At 38.8% G+C, this 22,515-nt stretch overlaps 1 long non-coding RNA gene across 1 annotated transcript in view; it reads right to left on the bottom strand.

Annotated features, from left to right (window-relative positions):
• LOC142658905 (uncharacterized) overlaps positions 1-22,515 on the bottom strand; it is a 50,815-nt gene that overhangs the window by 20,793 nt on the left and 7,507 nt on the right. The window contains exon 2 of the long non-coding RNA XR_012850220.1: positions 21,209-21,286. This is a non-coding gene — a long non-coding RNA (uncharacterized LOC142658905). The remainder of the gene's footprint in view (positions 1-21,208; positions 21,287-22,515) is intronic.

Genomic DNA, 22,515 nt, shown 5'->3' with positions numbered 1-22,515 from the left:
TTTCTGCACCCGGGACAGTGACTACCGATCCCAATATACAGCAACCTGTCAAAAAAAATATAAGTTCATACTTACCGAGAACTCCCTGCGTCTGTCTCCAGTCCGGCCTCCCAGGATGACGTTTCAGTGTAAGTGACGGCTGCAGCCAATCACAGGCCAAGCACAGGCTGCAGCGGTCACATGGACTGGAGCGTCATCCAGGGAGGTCGGGCTGGATGCCGAAAGAGGGACGCGTCACCAAGACAACGGGCGGTAAGTATGAATTTCTTTGACTTTCACTAGGGAAAGTGCTGTCCCTTCTCTCTATCCTGCACTGAATAGGGAGAAGGGAAGCACTTTTCCTGCAGTCCGCAGCGGCCAGTCCGCATCAATTTTCTGCACATTTTGTGCAGATCCGCAGCCGTAATCCGCAACCCGGATTAGGTGCGGCATTGATGCGGACAGTTGCGGAGGAATTCCGCCATGTGTGGTCATGCCCTAAAGAAGCAGCAGATTAATGGAGGGAAACCTCACGAAAAAGTAAGTGACAGCCGCATGGTGTTTAACAGCTTTCTTGATACATAGGAAGCTGTTCAATTGCCCCAGTGTCCTGCGGGATCTATTCATCAAGACCCTTCAGCCTCGGACTGATACTCCTGCGCTGATTTACAAAGTCTCTTAACACCAGAGATCAGAGACCTCGCATTGATCTTTCTCCTCTCCTATTGATAAGTGATATGAAGGACATGGATCAAAGATACTGATTATTGGACTCATTCATCACCGTATAAATATTACATGTAAGGTGTTAATGGCGCTCGTAAACTAAAAGTCCAGATCCAAAACAAAGGGCAAACATTGTATCCTGAGGGTCATCTCGTCTACTCGTAGAGACAATGAGGAGATGTATCCAAAGTGTTGTAGGATTCATGAATTTAGAGGTCAGCAAAAATGGTGCAAATTGTGCCAAATTTATTAAAATGGTGCACGTGGTATAATGTCGTTGGCAACGCTCGCTAAACTTGTTAGACTCATTTATCTTCCTCACATAATTTTATGGCCGGCCATGTTCACCAATTATTTGTGCCAAAAAACATCAAAAATTCGGTCCATTCCTCCTAGCCACGCCTTTTTTCTCTCAATATTTTTCAACACTCCCAAGTCAGATGCAAAAAGTTCAGATGCAATTTTTTTTTTTCTAGAATTCTAGAGCATTTTGCTAAGTCAATTTCCTTCATATTGTAACATTCCATGTAGAGGGGGTGTCTTATGTCAACAATTCCTTATCAAAGGATGCCAGCCCATGGATCAGAAGATATCTCAATAGGAAGCTGCACTTGTCCCAACATTTAGTATGGAGTATTAGATAGCACTCATTTAACCCATTCGTGCACCGCACTACGCCACTGGCTTTAGGAACATACAGCTGACACCCTGCTACAACGGCCGGGATCTGAGGTAACTCTGATCCCAGCAATCTAATTGTTTAGCTGCCGCATTCAATAATGACACATATGGTTTTACAGAGTAAGGAGGGGGTCATCTCTGCAAGTTCGCATGAATAATACATTTAAAAAAAAAAAATGTATACATATCGTAATGACTTGTTTTATAAACTTAACACATCATTGATCCTGCATGTTTGAATGCTATTTTTTTTAAAAGAACAATGCCAGATTTTCTACTTTTTTGTTTATCCCCCTTGCAAAAAAATATAATAAAAGTCAATCAATAAGTTGTAAGTACCCAAGACATGATCTTAAAGCTTTGTCATTGGTAGAAAAAAAAAGTTATGGCTCATGGAAGGCAAAGACACAAAAATGAATCATTTTTTAAAAAAAAGTGCAAAAGTAGTAAAACATAAAAAATATACACATTGGGCATTGGTGCTGAAACTGCGTGAGGGGCAATAACACAAGATGGTGGACTGTAGTCTGTTGGTCCTGAAGTTGAATGCGGTTGATGGGCAGGAGACACTGGAGCAGTACAGCCAGTAATGGCCTAGACGGCCTGAATTTACCAGAAATCACCTACATCAATGAGGAACGTCCTTGGCTCTGTCCGATAAAAGAGTGAGACAGCCGCCAGCCATCAACCCCGAGCCTGAACGACCAGTCGTGAGAGCGTGCCTATCATATTGAATAGTATTAATCTGCCTGCTGTGCCCGGGAGTGCTGTTAACACTGCCTTAGTAAAGTTTCTGTTGCCACAAGCTCCTGGTTCTTGTTTTATCTCTTCCAAGACAAACCTGGAAGGGCCGTGCACCATCCTCGTACCCCACCTTACATATCTACTCGAAATGGTGACATTAAAACATACTGTTGCTGTTGTCACTCCTAGATACTTCTACTTTACAATAATAACACCTAAAGGTAATGTGGCAGATCTAGCAGATAAAATTGACACTTAAAGGGGACCAGGGCAGATCTAGTAGACAATAATAACACTTACAGGTGACCAGGGCAGTTCTAGTGGATAATAATAATAACTCTTATACGTAGGTGTCCAGAGCTGAGCTAGCAAATAACAACATTTACATGTGACTGGGGCAGATCTAGCAGATAATAACATTTACAGGTGACCGGGGCATATCTAGCAGATAATAATAACACTTACAGGTGACCGGGGCAGATCTCGCAGATAATAATAAAACTTACAGATGACCAGGGCAGATCTAGCAGATAATAATAAAACTTACAGATGACCAGGGCAGATGTAGCAGATAATAATAACACTTACAGATGACCAGGGCAGATCTAGCAGATAATAATAAAACTTACAGATGACCAGGGCAGATCTAGCAGATAATAATAACACTTACAGATGACCAGGGCAGATCTAGCAGATAATAATAACACTTACAGATGACCAGGGCAGATCTAGCAGATAATATACCACTTGCATGTGACCAGGGCAGATCTAGCAGATAATAATAACACTTACAGGTGACCAGGGCAGATCTAGCAGATAAGATAACACTTACAGGTGACCAGGGCAGATCTATCAGATAATAATAACAACACTTGCAGGTGACATGGGCAGATCTAGCAGATAATAATGACACTTACAGGTGACATGGACAGATCTAGCAGATAATAATAACACTTACAGGTGACATGGACAGATCTAGCAGATAATAATAACACTTACAGGTGACATGGACAGATCTAGCAGATAATAATAACACTTAGGGCGGGTTCACACATGGCGGAATTGCACTTAAATTCCGCTGCGGACACTCCGCAGCGTTAATCCGCAGCGGAGCCGTTTCTACATTGACTTTCACTTTAATTTAGCAGTGTTCGTTTACACGATGCGTACAATTCCGCTGCGGAGCATAGGCTGCGGAGCGGAATTTGGTGTCCGCAGCATGCAAGGGATGTTGCGGAGCAGTGGCGGACTGGTTGCGGACTCATGGCGGAATTTCTCCATTGACTTCAATGGAGATTCTAAGTTCCGCAATGAAGTCCGCAGCTGTCATGCACATGTTATGTGTGGTGCGGAGCGTATTGGTTTTTTAACATGACATTTCTTCATTCTGGCTGGACCTATGTATTTCTAGGTCTACAGCCAGACTGAGGAAGTCAATGGGGCTCCCGTAATGACGGGAGCGTTGCTAGGAGACGTCAGTAAATAGTCACTGTCCAGGGTGCTGAAAGAGTTAAGCGATCGGCAGTAACTGTTTCTGCACCCGGGACAGTGACTACCGATCTCAATATACATGTATCTGTAAAAAAACATATAAGTTCATACTTACCGAGAACTCCCTGTTTCTGTCTCCAGTCCGGCCTCCCAGGATGACGTTTCAGTGTAAGTGACGGCTGCAGCCAATCACAGGCCAAGCACAGGCTGCAGCGGTCACATGGACTGGCGCGTCATCCAGGGAGGTCGGGCTGGATGCCGAAGGAGGGACGCGTCATCAAGACAACGGGCGGTAAGTATGAATTTCTTTTACTTTCACTAGGGAAAGTGCTGTCCCTTCTCTCTATCCTGCACTGATAGGGAGAAGGGAAGCACTTTTCCCGCAGTCCGCAGCAGCTAGTCCGCATCAATTTTCTGCACATTTTGTGCAGATCCGCAGCCGTAATCCGCAACCCGGATTAGGTGCGGCATTGATGCGGACAGTTGCGGAGGAATTCCGCCATGTGTGGTCATGCCCTTACAGATGACCGGGACAGATCTAACAGATAATAATAACAACACTTACAGGTGACTAGAGCAGATTTAGCAGATCAGAAATTTCATGAACTGACTTGTGTTAAAGGCGGTATCCTATGACAATGCGTGAAGTCACTGATCTCGCCAGTACCACCCATACTACTAGCAATGTTTATCTGTGAGGATTACATGAATGTATGCTTGATTTCATGCATCTGTTTGCAATGAGTGCAATTAGGAGGGACGTCCACATACTTTTGGCCATATATAGTAGAACATTTTATGCCTCCAACACCATTTTGATACATTTAGAAAAATCCTATGTCACTATTGAAAAGTTTCCACCTTGAGCCCACGACTGTCACGACCGCATGTGTTAATCGTCCAATAAAAGGATTTCCTGGCGCAGCCGTTTCCCGCAGTCAGCGCTCTACATTATCACCGTCTCCTCCTCCAGCGACTCCGCGCTCTACTGTAGTTTTATGTTAAAATATAAGTTTATATCTGACTTTCCAGTCTCAGGAATTACAATGAGTGGGATTTGTGCCTCGAGGCTTCGAGTCTTCACTGTGATTCAGAAAACATATTTCATGGAAAGTATCTTCTCCGGTATTAACCCAGCTGCTCCGAAGCCTCCAGCAATGATTTAGCCGGAGCAGCTGCTTGACTTAAAATAAAAAAAACAAGACATTTGATTACTTCAGTTTTCTGTGTCTATTCCACGTAAAGTCATTTTCTGCAACTACCTCAGTAAATAAAGTTTTAGTGTTGGGGGAGGGGAAGGAAACATCAAGAAGTCATTTTTTATATGTACCTTTATGTAATGGCAGCAAAATACTGGTGGACTTGTACGAGAGGTGGAAGAAAAGTCTGCCTAGTATGACGTCATGATGTTATGGGGATGGAGATGTTATGGGGATGAATATGTTATGGGGATGGAGATGTTATGGGGATGGAGATGTTATGGGGATGGAGATGTTATGGGGATGAATATGTTATGGGGATGGTGGTGTTATGGGGATGAATATGTTATGGGGATGGAGATGTTTTGTGGATGGAGATGTTATGGGGATGGTGATGTTATGGGGATGGTGGTGTTATGGGGATGGTGGTGTTATGGGGATGGTGGTGTTATGGGGATAGTGGTGTTATGGGGATGGTGGTGTTATGGGGATGGTGATGTTATGGGGATGGTGATGTTATGGGGATGGTGGTGTTATGGGGATGGTGGTGTTATGGCAATGGAGAGATTACGTTATGTTGGTGAGACCGGGATTGAGTTCTGGGGACAGGCGCAGGTCCCTTAACAAACATTTATGGCATAACTCATAAAATGAGAAGAACCCCTTAAGTATATTGAGTGCCTTACATGGGGGCTCAGTGGTTCACATTGTCGTCTTCAATCATTGGGGTCCTGGGCTTGAATTTGATGAAGCACAACATCTGCATAGAGTTTGTATGTTCTCCCCGTGTTCTTGTGATTATTTTCCTCCACCCCCCCCCCCACCCCCCGCACACTCCAGAGACGTGGCCACAGGGGAAATAGCCTCTAATAAAACTGGCCCCAGTGTGTGAGAAAGGGAATTGCTGAAGATTGTGGGTCCCATTGGGGAGAGGGACTGATGTTCAGCGCTGCGGAATATGTTAGCGCCATAAAACCAACTGGAAAAAAATAATTTGCTTTTTTCGGACTGCGCTATTCATTCCATCAAAACGACAGAACCCTTACACAATTGAGACAAACGGAAACCATTGGCACCGGATCCGTCACCATTGAAACCTATGGTTTCCGTTTGTCTCAGTCGGGTCCCGTTCTGATGGAACGCTCAGACGAAGTGACTGAATGCAGCCCTGACGCAGATGTGAACGAAGCCTTACGGAGCAGGTTGCCTTCCCAGTATCTCTGGTTGTTTAACGTCTCGCAGTGTGTGGAAACGTAGATTAAACTAAATCATAGGATATCACACAAGCGCCAGTCCTGAGGGGGATGGGCGGCGCCGTGTTCTACTCGTAAACTCTAATTATACAATACAATGCAGCCTGGTGGTGTACCCGCGACTTCAGATAACACAGTTTGCACATAACCCGTAATTTTGGCGCTTTTTGAGTAACCTCTTGTCCGGGAAGCGATGTCCAATATCAATCAAAATAATTGTTTATCGCCGCATGAGAAGGAAAGTGAGCGGATCACACACACGGAGAGGCAAACTGGCCAAGGGCAAACACATCACCAATCTATTCCATCACACAAGACGCGCCGCTCTCTGATAACGTGTCAGTGGGCGGCCGCCGCGCGCTTTATCATTTGCAGCATATGTTTCATCAAGAAAATTCAAAGCTTTGTTTGATCTCCTTTTTTTAAGCCAAACAGTGAATTTCAACTGAGAATGAAGCAAATGAAGAGAGAGCCACGAACAGCTATTTATAGATGTAGCAGAGCTGTGCTGAGCAGATGTAGCAAAGTTGGTTAGATGTAGTAGAGTTGGTTAGATGTAGTGGAGTTGGTTAGATGTAGTAGAATTGATTAGATGTAGTGGAGTTGGTTAGATGTAGTAGAGTTGGTTAGATGTAGTAGAATTGGTTAGATGTAGTGGAGTTGGTTAGATGTAGTGGAGTTGGTTAGATGTAGTGGAGTTGGTTAGATGTAGTGGAGTTGGTTAGATGTAGTGGGATGGGTTAGATGGAGTAGAGTTGGTTAGGTGGAGTTGGTTAGATGTGGTAGAGTTGGTTAGATGTAGTGGAGTTGGTTAGATGTAGTGGAGTTGGTTAGATGGAGTGGAGTTGGTTAGATGTAGTGGAGTTGGTTAGATGTAGTGGAGTTGGTTTGATGTAGTAGAGTTGGTTAGATGTAGTGGAGTTGGTTAGATTAGTGGGATGGGTTAGATGTAGTAGAGTTGGTTAGGTGGAGTTGGTTAGATGTAGTAGGGTTTGTGTAGATGTAGTAGAGTTGGTTAGATGTAGTGGAGTTGGTTAGATGTAGTGGAGTTGGTTTGCTGTAGTAGAGTTGGTTAGATGTAGTGGAGTTGTTTAGATGTAGTGGAGTTGGTTAGATGTAGTGGAGTTGGTTAGATGTAGTGGAGTTTGGTTAGATGTAGTGGAGTTGGTTAGATGTAGTAGAGTTGGTTAGATGTAGTAGAGTTGGTTAGATGTAGTGGGATGGGTTAGATGTAGTAGAGTTGGTTAGATGTAGTAGAGTTGGTTAGATGTAGTAGAGTTGGTTAGGTGGAGTTGGTTAGATGTAGTAGAGTTAGTTAGATGTAGTGGAGTTGGTTAGATGTAGTGGAGTTGGTTTTATGTAGTAGAGTTGGTTTGATGTAGTAGAGTTGGTTAGATGTAGTGGAGTTGGTTAGATGTAGTGGGATGGGTTAGATGTAGTGGAGTTGGTTAGATGTAGTAGAGTTGGTTAGGTGGAGTTGAAAGATGTAATGGAGTTGGTTTTATGCGCCATTTTTAATAATGGCTGCGTAAATAATGCCCCGTGGGAACAAAATTCAGTTTTTCCCATTGAAATCAAAGGGCAGATGTTTGGGGCCGTTTACCTTCCGTATTTTTAGCCGTTTTTCGGGGCGTTTACGGCCCAAAAAACGGCTAAAAATAAGCTGTGTGAACATACCGTAGCAGGCTAAGTTTTTAGCATTTATGATTGATTCTGGGATCGCTGCCTTCATTTATTCTGTTTCCATCGGGGACTTATATGATCACTGACTTTAGCTTAGCTGCATTGTCTATTGGAGTCTGAGGTAGTCTGAAATCCACCTACTGTCTCATCAGAGTCTCAGCCTGCTGTTCTTTCTCCTGCATGTGCTTTACACTGCAGCTCTGCTCTAAACCATCAGTAAGAAAAGGAAGGAGATCAGGTTTTCTTAATTACCTCCAATGGAATTTGTCACCATTTTAAGCAAAAAAATGTGGTTGAAACACAGACTTAAATAGATGTAACCCAAAATACTGCTGCATGAACTTACTGTGCTGTGACTAAAGAGCATCCACCTGTGTGATTATCACATGATCAGGACATAATGTCCCCATTCACTGACAGCAAGCAGAGAGCTTGAAAACGGTGAAGAATTGAAAATCACAGCAATGAACCAGAATACACGGCATTATGGTTATAGGTAATGAGAGGCGCTTCATTCCGAGCTCCCCTCCCCCACCCCGGAGTTGTCCATGTTCATTTTTTTTTTTTATTACGCTATTTATCGTGTGAACACATTCCACAGCTCCGGATATCATGTTTTTCGTGATGTTTTATTTGCAGTTGAGGTATTTGGCGCTGTAAAGATTGGCGGTCTCACGCTATTTGGCTTAATTACGCTTTAATAATTTCTTTGCAAAATTCACAGATCTAATTTAAGCTCCAGGCGAGGTAAGAAGATTTTTTCCTTCGCTGGTTATCACCCATTGTAATCAGTGCCGTAAAAATTCCTGCAAAATAAGAGACCGTCGTAGGATGAAACGCAATGAAATCTGGACGCTGCGGCGAAGAGGAGAAAACGAATATTGAGGGTTATTGTCTCTTAGCAAAACATCAGTGGAATCTGTAAACAATGTAACAAAAAGAAGAATGACAATTGTTCTATTCTCTGTTATTGGTCATCAGACCGACCCCTAATAATTACCACGTGGCGAAAAAGGTGCGGCAAATAAAAGGTGCGCCAGTGTCGTATTCGAAAGTCATGCAGATTTTTCATTGTTTTTAACTTCTTACAGATGCTCTTTTACAAAATGATACAATTTCACTTTAACCCCTTAAGGACACGGCCAATTTAAGTTTTTTCATTTTTGTTTTTTCCTCCCCGCCTTCCAAGAGCCATAACTTTTTTATTCCTTTGTCGACATTGCCATATGAGGGCCAACTTGTCATTTTTCATGGCACCATTTATTGTACCGCATAATGTACTGCAAAGCTGAAAAACAAAATATTTTTTGGGGAGAAATGGGCAAAAAACAGCGATTGCGTCATTTTTTGGGGGCTTTTGTTTTTACGGCGTCCATCAGGCGGTTAAAACGACATATTCACCTTATTCTACAGGTTGATTCGATGACGGCGATACCAGATTTATATGTTTTATTTTATGTTTTACCACTTTTTTTTAAAAAAAATCTAACTATTTGCTAAAGTAAAAAAATGTTTTGTGTCGCCGTATTCTGAGAGCAATAACTTTCTATTTTTCCCATAAATTTACAGGTGTGAGGGATTACATTTTGCGGGTCGAGCCGTAGTTGTCACCGATACCATTTTAGGGCATGTTCACACGTGGTGGAATTTCACTTAAATTCCGCTGCGGACACTCCGCAGCGTTAATCCGCAGCGGAGCCGTTTGTCCATTGACTTACACTTTAATTTAGCAGTGTTCGTTTAGACGAGGCGTAAAATTCCGCTGCGGAGCATAGGCTGCGGAGCGGAATTTGGTGTCCGCAGCATGCTCTGTCTGTTGCGGAGCAGTGGCGGACTCATGGCGGAATTTCTCCATTGACTTCAATGGAGAGTCAAAATTCCGCAATGAAGTCCGCAGATCTTATGTGTGCTGCGGAGCGTATTGTTTTTACTACCATGACATTTCTTCATTCTGGCTGGACCTATGTATTTCTAGGTCTACAGCCAGACTGAGGAAGTCAATGGGGCTCCCGTAATGACGGGAGCGTTGCTAGGAGACGTCTGTAAATAGTCACTGTCCAGGGTGCTGAAAGAGTTAAGCGATCGGCAGTAACTGTTTCTGCACCCGGGACAGTGACTACCGATCCCAATATACATGTATCTGTAAAAAAACATATAAGTTCATACTTACCGAGAACTCCCTGCGTCTGTCTCCAGTCCGGCCTCCCAGGATGACGTTTCAGTGTAAGTGACGGCTGCAGCCAATCACAGGCCAAGCACAGGCTGCAGCGGTCACATGGACTGGCGCGTCATCCAGGGAGGTCGGGCTGGATGCCGAAAGAGGGACGCGTCACCAAGACAACGGCCGGTAAGTATGAAAATCGTTTACTTTCACTAGGGAAAGTGCTGTCCCTTCTCTCTGTCCTGCACTGATAGGGAGAAGGGAAGCACTTTTCCCGCAGTCCGCAGCAGCTAGTCCGCATCAATTTACTGCACATTTTGTGCAGATCCGCAGCAGAATCTGCAACGCAGATTCTGTGCGGCATTGATGCGGACAGTTGCGGAGGAATTCCGCCACGTCTGGCCGTGCCCTTAGGGTTTATGTGACTTTTTGATAATTTTTATTCCATTGTTTTTGAGAGCTAAGGCGATTTGCACGTTTTATAGATAGTGATAGTTCAGACTTTTACGGACGTGGCGATACCAGTTGTGTTAACTTTTATTTTTTGTAACATTACCTTAGGGGAAAAATATATATACTGTGACTGTACCCTAATATTACAACCCCTATTATTTATACTACAATATATTACTACTAATGCTATATACAATATATTACTACTAATGCTATATACAATATACTACTACTAATGCTATATACTACTACTAATGCTATATACAATATATTACTACTAATGCTATATACAATATACTACTACTAATGCTATATACAATATATTACTACTAATGCTATATACAATATACTACTACTAATGCTATATACAATATATTACTACTAATGCTATATACAATATATTACTACTAATGCTATATACAATATATTACTACTAATGCTATATACTACTACTAATGCTATATACAATATACTACTACTAATGCTATATACAATATACTACTACTAATGCTATATACAATATATTACTACTAATGCTATACACAATATATTACTACTAATGCTATATACAATATACTACTACTAATGCTATATACAATATATTACTACTAATGCTATATACAATATATTACTACTAATGCTATATACAATATATTACTACTAATGCTATATACAATATATTACTACTAATGCTATATACAATATACTACTACTAATGCTATATACAATATATTACTACTAATGCTATATACAATATATTACTACTAATGCTATATACAATATATTACTACTAATGCTATATACAATATATTACTACTAATGCTATACACAATATATTACTACTAATGCTATACACAATATATTACTACTAATGCTATATACAATATATTACTACTAATGCTATACACAATATATTACTACTAATGCTATATACAATATACTACTACTAATGCTATATACAATATATTACTACTAATGCTATATACAATATACTACTACTAATGCTATATACAATATATTACTACTAATGCTATATACAATATACTACTACTAATGCTATATACAATATACTACTACTAATGCTATATACAATATATTACTACTAACACTATATACTACTACTAATGCTATATACAATATATTACTACTAATGCTATACACAATATATTACTACTAATGCTATATACAATATATTACTACTAATGCTATATACAATATACTACTACTAATGCTATATACAATATATTACTACTAATGCTATATACAATATATTACTACTAATGCTATACACAATATATTACTACTAATGCTATACACAATATATTACTACTAATGCTATATACAATATATTACTACTAATGCTATACACAATATATTACTACTAATGCTATATACAATATATTACTACTAATGCTATATACAATATATTACTACTAATGCTATATACAATATACTACTACTAATGCTATATACAATATATTACTACTAATGCTATATACAATATACTACTACTAATGCTATACACAATATATTACTACTAATGCTATATACAATATATTACTACTAATGCTATACACAATATATTACTACTAATGCTATACACAATATATTACTACTAATGCTATACACAATATATTACTACTAATGCTATATACAATATACTACTACTAATGCTATATACAATATATTACTACTAATGCTATATACAATATATTACTACTAATGCTATAAACAATATACTACTACTAATGCTATATACAATATATTACTACTAATGCTATACACAATATATTACTACTAATGCTATATACAATATATTACTACTAATGCTATATACAATATATTACTACTAATGCTATACACAATATATTACTACTAATGCTATATACAATATATTACTACTAATGCTATATACAATATATTACTACTAATGCTATATACAATATACTACTACTAATGCTATATACAATATATTACTACTAATGCTATATACAATATATTACTACTAATGCTATAAACAATATACTACTACTAATGCTATATACAATATATTACTACTAATGCTATACACAATATATTACTACTAATGCTATACACAATATATTACTACTAATGCTATATACAATATATTACTACTAATGCTATATACAATATACTACTACTAATGCTATATACAATATACTACTACTAATGCTATATACAATATATTACTACTAATGCTATATACAATATATTACTACTAATGCTATATACAATATATTACTACTAATGCTATATACTACTACTAATGCTATATACAATATACTACTACTAATGCTATATACAATATACTACTACTAATGCTATATACAATATATTACTACTAATGCTATACACAATATATTACTACTAATGCTATATACAATATATTACTACTAATGCTATATACAATATATTACTACTAATGCTATACACAATATATTACTACTAATGCTATATACAATATACTACTACTAATGCTATATACAATATATTACTACTAACACTATATACAACTACTAATGCTATATACAATATATTACTACTAATGCTATATACAATATATTACTACTAATGCTATATACAATATATTACTACTAATGCTATACACAATATATTACTACTAATGCTATATACAATATACTACTACTAATGCTATATACAATATATTACTACTAATGCTATATACAATATACTACTACTAATGCTATATACAATATATTACTACTAATGCTATACACAATATATTACTACTAATGCTATATACAATATATTACTACTAATGCTATACACAATATATTACTACTAATGCTATATACAATATATTACTACTAATGCTATGTACAATATATTACTACTAATGCTATACACAATATATTACTACTAATGCTATATACAATATACTACTACTAATGCTATATACAATATATTACTACTAATGCTATATACAATATACTACTACTAATGCTATACACAATATATTACTACTAATGCTATATACAATATATTACTACTAATGCTATATACAATATATTACTACTAATGCTATATACAATATATTACTACTAATGCTATATACAATATATTACTACTAATGCTATATACAATATATTACTACTAATGCTATATACTACTACTAATGCTATATACAATATATTACTACTAATGCTATATACAATATACTACTACTAATGCTATATACAATATATTACTACTAATGCTATATACAATATATTACTACTAATGCTATATACAATATATTACTACTAATGCTATATACAATATATTACTACTAATGCTATACACAATATATTACTACTAATGCTATATACAATATATTACTACTAATGCTATATACAATATATTACTACTAATGCTATATACAATATATTACTACTAATGCTATATACAATATATTACTACTAATGCTATATACAATATATTACTACTAATGCTATATACAATATATTACTACTAATGCTATATACAATATATTACTACTAATGCTATATACAATATATTACTACTAATGCTATATACAATATATTACTACTAATGCTATATACAATATACTACTACTAACACTATACACAATATATTACTACTAATGCTATATACAATATATTACTACTAATGCTATATACAATATATTACTACTAATGCTATATACAATATATTACTACTAATGCTATACACAATATATTACTACTAATGCTATATACAATATATTACTACTAATGCTATAAACAATATACTACTACTAATGCTATATACTACTACTAATGCTATATACAATATACTACTACTAATGCTATATACAATATACTACTACTAATGCTATATACAATATATTACTACTAATGCTATATACAATATATTACTACTAATGCTATATACAATATATTACTACTAATGCTATAAACAATATACTACTACTAATGCTATATACAATATATTACTACTAATGCTATATACAATATATTACTACTAATGCTATATACAATATATTACTACTAACACTATATACTACTACTACTAATGCTATACACAATATATTACTACTAATGCTATATACAATATATTACTACTAATGCTATATACAATATATTACTACTAATGCTATATACAATATATTACTACTAATGCTATACACAATATATTACTACTAATGCTATATACAATATATTACTACTAATGCTATATACAATATATTACTACTAATGCTATATACAATATATTACTACTAATGCTATACACAATATATTACTACTAATGCTATATACAATATATTACTACTAATGCTATATACAATATATTACTACTAATGCTATATACAATATATTACTACTAATGCTATATACAATATATTACTACTAATGCTATATACAATATATTACTACTAATGCTATATACAATATATTACTACTAATGCTATATACAATATATTACTACTAATGCTATATACAATATATTACTACTAATGCTATATACAATATACTACTACTAATGCTATATACAATATATTACTACTAATGCTATATACAATATACTACTACTAATGCTATATACAATATATTACTACTAATGCTATATACAATATATTACTACTAATGCTATATACAATATATTACTACTAATGCTATATACAATATATTACTACTAATGCTATATACAATATATTACTACTAATGCTATATACAATATATTACTACTAACACTATATACTACTACTACTACTAATGCTATACACAATATATTACTACTAATGCTATATACAATATATTACTACTAATGCTATATACAATATATTACTACTAATGCTATATACAATATATTACTACTAATGCTATATACAATATATTACTACTAATGCTATATACAATATATTACTACTAATGCTATATACAATATATTACTACTAACACTATATACTACTACTACTACTAATGCTATACACAATATATTACTACTAATGCTATATACAATATATTACTACTAATGCTATATACAATATATTACTACTAATGCTATATACAATATATTACTACTAATGCTATACACAATATATTACTACTAATGCTATATACAATATATTACTACTAATGCTATACACAATATATTACTACTAATGCTATACACAATATATTACTACTAATGCTATATACAATATATTACTACTAATGCTATATACAATATATTACTACTAATGCTATATACAATATATTACTACTAATGCTATACACAATATATTACTACTAATGCTATACACAATATATTACTACTAATGCTATACACAATATATTACTACTAAGGGTATGTTCACACACAGTGTTTTCAGGCATATTTCGGGGCGTTTACTTCTCAAAAAACGCCTGAAAAACGGAAGATGAACGCCTACAAACTTCTGACCATTGAAATCAATGGGAAAAACAGCATTTAGTTCATACGGGACGTCTTTTTCCGCCACTTTTTAAAAAACAGAGCGTAAAAAGATGCTCCGTAAAAAGAAGTAGCACGTCACTTCTTGAGGCATTTTTTGGAGCTGATTCAAAAAACACCTCAAAAGAAGCTCCAAATTTAGGCTCTGTTCACGCGCAAACTCAAAAACGTCTGAAAATACGCAGCTGTTTTTACGGCCATTTTTGGAGCTTTTTTCAATGAAGTCAATGAAAAACGCCTCCAAAAACGTCCCAAGAAATTACCTGCACTTCTTTTGACGAGCCGTCTTTTTACGCGCCGTATTTTGACAGCGACACGTAAAATAAAGGCTCGCGGGAACAGAACATCGTAAAACCCATTGCAAGCAGGGGGAGATGTTAGTAGGCTGTTTTCTCTGAAATCAGCTCCGTATTTTCAGACGTTTTTTGTTTAGCGTGTGAACATACTCTAAGGCTCTGTTCACATACACACTCAAAAACGTCTAAAAATACGGAGTTGATTTCAAGGGAAAACAGCTCCTGATTTTCAGAAGTTTTTTTATGCCACTCGCGATTTTCGCTGGATTTTTCGCAGCTTTTTTACGGACGTTTTTGGAGCTGTTTTCAATAGAGTCTATGAAAAACGGCTCCAAAAACGTCCCAAGATGTGTTCTGCACTTCTTTATCGCGGCCGTTTTTTTACGCAACCGTTTTTCAAACTACTTCCGATTTTTCGGCCGTTTTTCGGGCGTTTACGGCTCAAAAATTGCCGAAAATAGGCCGTGTGAACATACCCTAATACTATATACTACTACTATTAATACTATGCACAATATATTACTACTAACATTATATACTACTAATAATAATATTATATACAATATTACTACTAACACACTATCCCATAAATATACAGGAAGGTGTCCGTCGGCGATAGAAATGAATAGGTCCGTAATTATGGCCGAAATCTACGGTCGTGTGCATGGGGCTCAGAGCCACAGTTTGCGAGTAATAGCCAAATTTCCTCAATAAAGTGTTTTTGTTGCTAATTGTTGTTCCGGTTCTTACATTTGCTGAAGAGACAACCGGATTTGCTGTTACAACGACCCCTGGTGTAAAAAAAATGGACTAAAAATGCCAATTTAATAAATAATAATAATAATAATAATACATTAAATGAATAATAAAAATGTTTATAACACAATTCAGATATCAAATAAATTTCACAGCACCGGATCCGTAATACGACAGATACCACGGCACTGGACGCACCTAATTAACTTATACTGAGGTCCGTCAGGTTCCGCCATGGTGTCTGTGGTTTTAATGCTAGAGAGAGCGTTGCATGCAGCACTTCTTCCCGTCAAATCGGATGCACCCTCCAACACAGATGTGAACAGAGTCCAACTCACAGACCTAGTGGCAGTGCAGGGGAGGGGGTCACAGACCTTGTGGCAGTGCAGGGGAGGGGGTCATAGACATTGTGGCAGTGCAGGGGAGGGGGGTCACAGACCTTGTGGCTGTGCAGGGGAGGGGGTCATAGACATTGTGGCAGGGGAGGGGGGTCACAGACCTTGTGGCAGGGGAGGGGGTCACAGACCTAGTGGTAGTGCAGGGGAGGGGGTCACAGACCTTGTGGCAGTGCAGGGGAGGGGGTCACAGACATTGTGATAGTGCAGGGGAGGGGGTCACAGACATTGTGGCAGTGCAGGGGTGGGGGTCACAGACATTGTGATAGTGCAGGGGAGGGGGTCACAGACATTGTGATAGTGCAGGGGTGGGGGTCACAGACATTGTGGTAGTGCAGGGGAGGGGGTCACAGACATTGTGGTAGTGCAGGGGAGGGGGTCACAGACATTGTGGCAGTGCAGGGGTATGGATCACAGACATTGTGGCAGGGGAGGGGGTCACAGACATTGTGGTAGTGCAGGGGAGGGGGTCACAGACATTGTGGCAGTGCAGGGGTATGGATCACAGACATTGTGGCAGGGGAGGGGGTCACAGACATTGTGGCAGTGCAGGGGTGGGGGTCACAGACATTGTGGCAGTGCAGGGGTGGGGGTCCCAGACATTGTGGTAGTGCAGGGGTGGGGGGTCACAGACATTGTGGTAGTGCAGGGGTGGGGGTCACAGACATTGTGGTAGTGCAGGGGTGGGGGTCACAGACATTGTGGTAGTGCAGGGGTGGGGGTCACAGACATTGTGGTAGTGCAGGGGTGGGGGTCACAGACATTGTGGTAGTGCAGGGGTGGGGGTCACAGACATTGTGGTAGTGCAGGGGTGGGGGTCACAGACATTGTGGTAGTGCAGGGGTGGGGGTCACAGACCTTGTGATAGTGCAGGGGAGGGGGTCACAGACCTTGTGGCAGTGCAGGGGAGGGGGTCACAGATCACGGCCCCTCTGTCTCTATCCCGTCCCCTCACATCTAGGAGCACAATAACTCCTGACATGATGCGGAGCACATTCTGTCTGTCAGAGTTGTCTGAATTACTGTACAAACCTTATTGATATCTTTAATTCAGGGGAAAGAAGAGAATTGAAGAACCTACAGGGTCTAATAAAGCTTCAGATTAAATATACGGAAAGAAGGGCTCAGTGAGGAGGCGCCGCCGCTGCCGCCGCCGCCGCTGCCATGGGGGCTTCTTTTATTGTCTACAATGTTACACTTACTGTATTTACTGGATTTATTTTTTTTTCATATATATTTTTTTCATCTTGAATTTGTTGTGGTTTCCTGTAAACGTTGAGAACTTGTGATATTTGCAATTTAATTCTGAACATAACAATAAAAATAGAAATGCTTTACTGGCGGATCAGCGGATTGTCTAGTATAATGTATAGAATAAACAAGAATGTATTATATAAAGTTCTGCAACTTTCTTAGACTTTGTGCTTCAATTCCTCATCATATTCAAGATCTCTGCTTGTTGTTGCTGAATAAAAACATTCTAGTTTACTCTGTGAATCTAAAAACCCTTCATGACCTAGTCCTGCTCATTCAGCTAATGAGTTGTTACAATGTATCAGTGTGTGTAAGGGCACAGCCAGATGTGGTGGAGATTTTCCGCTGCAAATGTTGGTGCAGATTTGGGACAATTACGCAACGAATCTGCAGCAACATTTGCATATTTGACAGGTAATTCAGACGTTGCAGATATCACAGCCGACTTGCCACAGATTTCAGTTTTTGCATTGCAAAGGCTGAAATCCGCAGTGAAATTACGCTTCTCAGCAACAGAGGAACAGGGAAAATTCCGCCCCACAGCCTGTGGTCCGCAGCAGAGTTTTCCGCAATGTCTGAACTGACTTGCCTAAAAATGCATAGAAACAAATGTAAAAAACGGCCGCTGGAGAATTCCACTGAAATTCCGCCACGTCTGGCCGTACCCTAAGAGCTATCAGCCTGAAGTCCAGGACAGGAGAGACATTTGTGCTGTTGCTGTGTTGCTCTTAGATAATTGCCTTCATGTACACTACCGTTCAAAAGTTTGGGGTCACCCAGACAATTTTGTGTTTTCCATGAAAACTCACACTTATATTTATCAAATAAGTTGCAAAATGACTAGAAAATATAGTCCAGACATTGACAAGGTTAGAAATAATGATTTTTATTTGAAATAATAATTTTCTCCTTCAGACTTTGCTTTGGTCTTGGAGTTCTCCATTTGCAGTAATTCCAGCATTGCAGACCTTTGGCATTCGAGCTGTTAATTTGCTGATGTAATCGGGAGACATTTCCCCCCCATGCTTCCAGAAGCCCCTCCCACAAGTTGGATTGGCTTGATGGGCACTTCTTGCGTACCATACGGTCAAGCTCCTCCCACAACAGCTCTATGGGGTTGAGATCTGGTGACTGCGCTGGCCACTCCATTACAGATAGAATACCGGCTGCCGGCTTCTTCCCTAAATAGTTCTTGCATCATTTGGAGGTGCTTTGGGTCATTGTCCTGTTGTAGGATGAAATTGGCTCCAATCAAGCGCTGTCCACAGGGTATGGCATGGCGTTGCGGAGTGATCGCCTTCCTTATTCACAATCCCTTTTACCTTGTACAAATCTCCCACTTTACCCCAGACCATCACGACCTCCACCATGCTTGACAGATGGCGTCAGGCACTCTTCCAGCATCTTTTCGGTTGTTCTGCGTCTCACAAATGTTCTTCTGTGTGATCCAAACACCTCAAACTTCCATTCGTCTGTCCATAACACTTTTTTCCAATCTTCCTCTGTCCAATGTCTGAGCTTTTGCCCATATTAATCTTTTCCTTTTATTAGCCAGTCTCAGATATGGCTTATTCTTTGCCACTCTGCCCTGAAGGCCAGCATCCCGGAGTCGCCTCTTCACTGTAGACGTTGACACTGGCGTTTTGCGGGTACTATTTAATGAAGCTGCCAGTTGAGGACCTGTGAGGCGTCTATTTCTCATACTAGAGACTCTAATGTACTTGTCTTGTTGCTCAGTTGTGCAGCGGGGCCTCCCACTTCTCTTTCTACTCTGGTTAGAGCCTGTGTGCTGTCCTCTGAAGGGAGTAGTACACACCGTTGTAGGAAATCTTCAGTTTCTTGGCAATTTCTCGCATGGAATAGCCTTCATTTCACATGAAAGCTCTCTCTTTTTCTAGCCATTTGGAGAGTCTAATCGAACCCACAAATGTAATGCTCCAGATTCTGAACTAGCTCAAAGGAAGGTCAGTTTTATAGCTCCTCTAAACAGCAAAACTGTTTACAGCGGTGCTAGCATAATTGCACAAGGGTTTTCAAGTGTTTTCTAATCATCCATTAGCCTTCTAACACAGTTAGCAAACACAATGTACCATTAGAACACTGGAGTGATGGTTGCTGGAAATGGCCTCTATACACCTATGTAGATATTGCATTAAAAACCGGACGTTTGCAGCTAGAATAGTCATTTAGCACATTAACAATGTATAGAGTGGATTTCTGATTAATTTAATGTTATCTTCATTGAAAAAAACTGGGCTTTTCTTGCAAAAATAAGGACATTTCTAAGTGACCCTAAACTTTTGAACGGTAGTGTACAATGATTCATTGTAACACACCGTGCAGCTTTAAAAGCAGGACGGATTCAGGACAGGATTTTCGTTTCTGAGTGGAAACTACCAATGTTTTTATTTACACTCCAAAAATTATTTTTCGCTCCCAAATTGTTACCTTTTGGCTTTAGCAGAAACAGATATAACTAAGGGTCGGTTCATATATCATGTTTTCGTGGGGTTTACTCTGCAGATTTTTACCATATTGGCAAAAAAACTATTTTCCTGTTAGGCTATGTAACCCTGCGGAAAATCACGCAGCATATTCGCCCCGGTGGCCAGAGTGGTGCAGTTTTTCGGCCGAAATGTCCGCTGCGGAAATCTGCAAATCCGGAAAGTTTCATACTTACCCGTAACCATGGAGATGCGTCCCTCAGATGTCCTGCAGCCTGGCCTCCTCTGATGACGCTTCATCCCATGAGGCTGTCCTGGAAGAAAAAGCACAGAATTCTGGGTAAGTATAAGATTTTTAGTTTTTTTGCAATCGCTACTATTCCGCTGCAAAAACGGCTACTTCTGCTATATGTTGCGACTTTTCCATTGAATTTAATGGGAAAAAACCCGCAAAAAAAAACCAGCGTTTACGCAAATACAATTGACATGCTTGGCCGCGGACACCTTTTCCGTATTGCTACGGAAGGGTGTCCGTGCCGTAGAACTGTGCCGGGAATTATGGAGCATGTCCTACTTTTTGATTTTTACGGAAAATGCGGCCCGCGGAAGTCGGTGGCCGGCCGTGCTCGCAATCTCGGTCTGTGATAATGGCCACGGCCATGTGCATGAGGCTTATTCTGCTGATTTTCTGCAACAAAACCTGTTGCCAAAAAATCCCCAGTATTTAAGCTATATGTGAACCGACCCTTAGGTCGGGTTCCCACGGGTCAGATACGCTGCGTAAAATTCACGCAGCGTATCCTACCTGGAATCTGCAGTACATTCCATCAGAAAAATCGCACATAGTTGTGCGGTTTTTCAAACGGAATTTCCACAGCGGAGAAAAAAAACAAAAACGATCCTACTTAACCCCTCCCTCTTCTCTGCACGTAGGCCGGCCTCCTGGGATGACGTTTCAGGCCATTTGACGCTGCAGCCTGTGATTGGCTGCAGTGGTCACATGGGATAAAATTGATGGTTGACAATCAGAGAGACAGTGACATGGAGTGAAAGAGAAACATAAGGAGGTGACATATGATGAGATATTGGAGAGCAAGGAGCCCGTATACTGTACTTACAACAGGACCCTCAGCAGTCCGTGTCCGCCCCTATATATATATATATATATATACTGGAGAAATTGATTTTGAAGGAAATATTACTAATTTGTGTCATTTGGATCATCACGGCAGCTTAAAAACCCCAAACAATAACTCATGAGCAAAATATAACAGAAATCTTGTAGCGAGACTCTTTCCTCTTCACTTTGGGACGTTCTCTAGACAATTCCTCGGCCTGTGCTGAGCTTTTAATCAGTGCCGACATCTGTATCTGATAAGTCTCCACAAAGGAGAACACGGCACAAAATATTGATGACTGTTTGCTAATGTTTGCACCTAAAGCAGAATAAGTTCAAGGTAATCACCGCGTTGGCAGAACGCGCGGCCGCGCTTTTTTTTTAAGTACAGGTGTTCACATAATAAAGATCACATCACCGCCAGAG

This window comes from Rhinoderma darwinii, chromosome 8 (assembly GCF_050947455.1).
Source record: "Rhinoderma darwinii isolate aRhiDar2 chromosome 8, aRhiDar2.hap1, whole genome shotgun sequence".
NCBI classification, from domain to species: domain Eukaryota; kingdom Metazoa; phylum Chordata; class Amphibia; order Anura; family Rhinodermatidae; genus Rhinoderma; species Rhinoderma darwinii.
The sequence above is the reverse complement of the archived record's forward strand: the minus strand, read 5'-3'. Positions and strand labels throughout refer to the sequence as shown.